Here is a 6,000-nt window from a genome sequence, read left to right on the forward strand (position 1 = left end):
GTGGCCACGAGATAGAACAAAGAGGAGAGCAATTTAAAACAAGAGAAGCACCGCTCTTCTTTTAATTGTATGCGGCTTTTATTTAGTTGTGCAGTCCTCTTTTTCTAGAAAAATGAGGCGAGCAATTTAAAAAAAGAGAAGGGAATGTCACCTCTATGCCACCGTAGATTTAAAATAAAAAGCTTATTAGACGTTTAAACTGTACAATACGTGATATATTTGGACACGCACACAGTTTAAAGTCATGTTGGACGCGCCTAACGGCTCGTCCAATATGACGTCAAACTGTGTGCTCGTCCAAATATATCTCCGTATTGTACAGTGAAACTTCTAATAACCTATAATTAATGTGCCACTGTATTATATGTTGTTTGTCTAAATAATACATATTGTAGACAGAAGTGTATAATACAAATGCTTTTAGCAAGTTTACGAAGACGCAGTTATTATTGCCCAATTGCATATTAAATATTTTACATAATATCTAGTGAATATGATTTTAGTACACATGACTGAATGTCTTATAATTTACCATTTAAATATTAAAAGTGTTTGTGATTGTTGTGACATTTGTTCTTTGAATAAATTTAAAACGCTTATATTAAACCGCATAATGCTCTACCTAGACTATGGTATGTTGTGGCAAACCTTGATAAATTATGCATGTGCTAAATCAAGATACTGATTATTTGACTACAGTTTTTTCGTTTTATGAATTTCTTATCTTGAATAATGTCGGTTTATTGTTGATTTAAAAACATATATACAAGGCGCACTTTATTGTGTGTTTTTTTTTTCTCATAACAACACTATGTACCGTATCGTATTGTATCTATTTTAGTCGCCAAATATGCTGTAAAACAATTTAATTAATATAACGTGAACAACTGTTACAAATAAACATATTAATCTTTGTGTCGTATGTTTGTTTGTGAACAAAGTATATGTGAATACGTCAGCTGGAAGGGGCAGCCCATTGACAGGCGTGTTTATAATAAGGTTAAAAAGTGTAATATGTTGTATTTAAAAATGATGATGTTCAGTTTATTTAAAGTTTAAATAAAACTGGTTGCCAGGCCCGTTAGCATTGACGCAACGTATCAAAACTTGAGCATATATTTAGTTTTGTTACACAGTATGCACATATATTGAGCAAAACAAATTAAGAGTTATATGTAAAGTTTGTACAATATTGTTTGTGCCTCAAGCGAGATACTTAATATACTGTATAATACTCATAAATAAAATGTCGGTAGTGTAACATGTGTTTGCGGTCTAAAGGAGATTGCATGACCGATGGGATACATTGATAACTAAAAACATTTAAAATCAAGATACATCTAGGATTTGCATGGTATTCAGGGTTCTTTATCTAATAGCATGGTCATACTCCGCACGACAATTATTATTTCAGTGATCAGTAGTGTTTATAGAAATACATTTATCAGTGCAAACTTTCTTTTTCTCCTTATGAGAAATAATCAAGAAAAAAAATGATGTGGGTAATAATTAACGTCTAACAAATTAAATTGAACTTCATGTACAATTCGTCCAATCATTAAAATAATCACCATTTTTACATCTTTCAATAATTAAAATATACGTATTTATGAAATCGTTAAATCAATAAATTAATATATGTGTAACATCTGTTACTAATTAAAAAATTCTTAAAACACTATACTTTCGATAAAAAAGTGTTCGTGAATTGCAATATTTTTAATGCGTCGGAGCAGTGTTTATGGTTTTGTTTTGATTCAGTGTATTTGCTATGATAGAAACCTTGCCGCAAGCCCTCGGTATCAATAACGCTATGGCTGAAGTTGCATATATTGTAATTAGACATTTGTTCCAAATATCGCAATATGTTAATATCAAAACTAGTAGTAAACATGCATACACTAAAGAAGACCATAGAGTGAAACCATTTTTGATAATCTTTTTTTTTAAATTGATATTATCAGGTACCGATTAATACCATGAATATCCTCGCAAATGATTTTGTCCGTTTGTGAAAAACTTTTTAATCTTTGTAATCGGCTTTAACGTGTCATGTTAGATGGAAAGCATCAAAATCCGGTCATAGACGCGAAATGTATTTGTACGGGATTTGTGTATAAACGTATGTGTATGATAATGCATAGAAAAGTTTTGCCGATATTTAAAAAAAAACTATACATATACACGTCAACGGGATAAGAGAGTACAATACAGTAAATGAAAAATAATTTAGAAACAATAAAATAACATATATTAGTAACAGATCATTAATTAAATGGAGTGTCAAGATACTACATGTTGAAATCGCAAGTGAACGCAAGAAATCTCTTTATATTTTGTAGCACTAACATGTGTGTATTGTCAACATTAAGCGGATTTCTCTAACACTCGACCAATGTCGTTTCATTTAAACAAAATCATAACACTAAGAAAACTTAACAAATTTCGTTTTGAACACCATCGTTATTTATTTAGTTATATGTTTAAAATCGAAATTTCGAAATTAAAGATTGAAGCATGACTTAATGCTTTACCAACTAGACATACTTCTTACATTCTTCCTATAAACCATACTGACTCAATGTACCGATTTTATTAATTGACATGTTGGGCTCTTAGCAAGCTTGTATGTAATGAATTTGAAACAAATAGTAAAGAGGCAAAGAAAACTATTGTACATGGATAAAAATTTACAGCTTCGACCTTCTATAAACATTTGTAAGAACGTTGAGCACAGCCTTTTCTAAAATTAATGTGTTTCCGTTTTCTTATGATTTTTAGGTGTTCCTATATCTTAAACAGGAAGCATACATTCCACGTAATCGTGAGTGTGGTAACCCGTCTGCATGTGGACTATTCGCTACATCGTCGTCATAATAAGTACGATTGCTATTGGAAATAGCTTGCAATTTTAAAAGGTGCTATTCGTTCTATTAATCAGACAGAGTGACAACAATTCCATAAATAAGCAATATTATATATTGCTGGTTACGTCCCTTTACTTGGTAAGGTACTTTCGTGGTATTTTTAGATGTAAAGGCACACTTGAGATTACATGTACGTACACAGCTTAACACCCTTTCTTCAATAAGCTCCCATTTAAATATATCATATACTGTAGAATATCCAAAGCAACAATTGGTCCGCGATTCGTCAATGTTAATGTATGCCTATTCACATTTTTAAAAGAATTAACCCATGCTATCGATCTGAGGAATCCCTTTTGAGATGCATCTTTTGAGATGCAAGACTCCGTTTTTCCCTGTTATATGTACCGTGACGATAACGCGTTCGCGCACGGTATTGAAAAAAAATGCTTTATTTTTAAAATAATTACATAAATCTATATACAAATCGGCACTTATTCCGTCGATGCATTGAGAGGTTCCCGTTTTAATCTTGTGTATGATACCTTGCACCTCGGAATAAAACATAACATAGTTTAAACATTTTCACTCGAATGTTCGTTGTTGGCTGTTCTAAAAACTGTTTTAAAGGTAGTCCGTTTGCTTATAAAGAGGTGTATACGTTGTGACTAAATAGTTTTCCAAAATCCGGATTCGCACATTCGAATATATTTTACTGGTTTATTATATTACCTTGAGTAAAGCAATATTTACGTCATCATGACATGTTTAATTCTTTTTTACGGTTCGATCGCACGTACCTATGATGTTTTTGTTCATGTACTAGTTTACTAGTTTGCACAAGAGTGGGGTGACTGTATGTGAACCTAACATTCAGAGTATGTGTAACTACGGTGAATGATCGAATTTTGATTTCGAGAATGATTTTACATACATATTTTTACGAGAAACGTATACGTTTATTTTTGCGCTTTCTGAATTTTGAGTTCATTTTACATACACAACATATTACAAATTGCCAACTGGGTTGAAAACGGGTGACGCAAGAGTTTAAACCGGTATTTATTAAAACAGATACAGGGATTGAAATACCAAATATATTTGTAAATATGAGATTTATAATTGTACATTTATATATTATGTATCATCAACTTGATCAATAAACAGCAATCTCGAATGTGCATTTAGTTTATTAAGCATGACTTACCGATGAAAATTGAGTATTCATATTTTCTTTATGAAAGGCTAATATCAAGGTACGTACTAGTAAACATATGGTAATATGAACACGTCAGTATTGTATTTGTTTGTTTTTCCACAGGCTATTATAGCTAACATAACTTCATGGTGCACGCCGCAATCCCGTTTTCCCCACACACGCATGTGTTACAGCCGTCGGCATTCATGAAGCTGTCGCCGGCATTGTATTGGTTTCCGTTATACTCGCAAACTGAAATAAGACAAATATAGTAAGTACTTTAAATATTGAAAATTTATATTGTACTTCAAAACAATGCTTCGTAATAATATTAATGACAATATTAAACTAATAAAGATCCTCGAAACCATGTCTGCTTTTAATTGAAATTATCAATTTCCTATGTAGAAAAAGGACAGTACTCACAAGAACAGCATGATTAAAATACGATGCAAAACAACGTCTAAAACTGGTATACCGGAATTAAAAAATAATTATAATATATCTTCAGAGACATGTCAGAGATACAGACGCTCTGCGACAGCCACAATGTCAAATAAATAATTTATTACGGGTCATATGAAGACCTGTAGACAATAAAACATGCAATACAAATACTTGATTTTAATACCATAGCTTGCTTTTATATTTACGAGGTAAAACAATATTGTTTAAGGTAATGTATATATTGATAAATTAAAGAGATCTTATACCTGTTTTATCGGATACAATTCGCCTACATTGATACATTTATAAAACAGAGTAAATGAGATAAACACATTTTAAGAGGTTAAACTTTTCAATAGAACCATTCCTTTAACACTTTAAAAAATCTTCGGAAGCTCATATTCGAAAACATAATCCGGTAGAAATGTAAAACATATTAATGATATTTTGATTGATATATTTAGTTATTTAAAGTCTGTTAACAAACCGGTATCATGAAATACGAGAAAAGCAAACTAAATAAGTGAAAAGTTTATATATATTCGCTTCAAAATAATGCTACTTTAACACGGAACCAGTGATTTTCTTGGACACGTCCTCCTCAAACATACAAATATTTAATATATGATTTCGTATCACCACTTGATTAATGAATGCAATTGTTATATTTGTTAGAAAAAATGAACATATTTTGGCAATACAAAATTGCTTAAAATGACCACTTACCTCCTTCAGGCGGCGGTGGTACACACAACATCCTTGTGCATCCTATGTTTCCGTCGGCACAGAAGCACCTGTTACAACCGTCGTCGTTAATGAACGACGCTCCGTGTGCGTATTCTCTGCCATTCTCGCCAATACACGGACCTAAACAAAATTTATGAAACATATATTTTATCAAAAACATGACGCAATTTACACTAGTGGAATCGACACGTCGCCGCCTGTCAATCAAATCCTTATCTAAGAATTGATCTACCAATCAGCGATCGATTAATCGGGCGCGTTAGTTAGCAACGAACTGTCCGCCATTTTTCCTAAACAAGCTATGTCTAGGTTCACTTTTATTTCAACGAGTTTCTTTTGTTTTCCTCTTTAAAAAACAAAGATTAAAAATGGTTAAACGGTTTCAATGGGGATTATGTAACTCGGACAATCGATATTCTGAAAGATTAGTTGGTGGCATTGAATTTATATCGTTTCCAAAGCCGAAAAGAGAAGTGTAAGAGATGTATAAATGCATGCGGTCGTCCCCACGAACAACTGAACGTCAACACTGTCAAAGCCAATTACAATATCTTTTTATCGAATAAACTAGCAGATTTAAATAGTTTATGTTATCGATCTGATCATAAAATAATAGTTCATGTTTTTTAAATAGTTTTATAAGTTACTAGGTGATTAAAGGGATCTTTTTCACGGTTTGGTAAATTTACAAAATTGAAAAACATTGTTTAAGATTCGCAAATTTTCGGTTTGGTTATGATA

This window comes from Dreissena polymorpha, chromosome 5 (genome assembly GCF_020536995.1).
Source record: "Dreissena polymorpha isolate Duluth1 chromosome 5, UMN_Dpol_1.0, whole genome shotgun sequence".
NCBI classification, from domain to species: Eukaryota; Metazoa; Mollusca; class Bivalvia; order Myida; family Dreissenidae; genus Dreissena; species Dreissena polymorpha.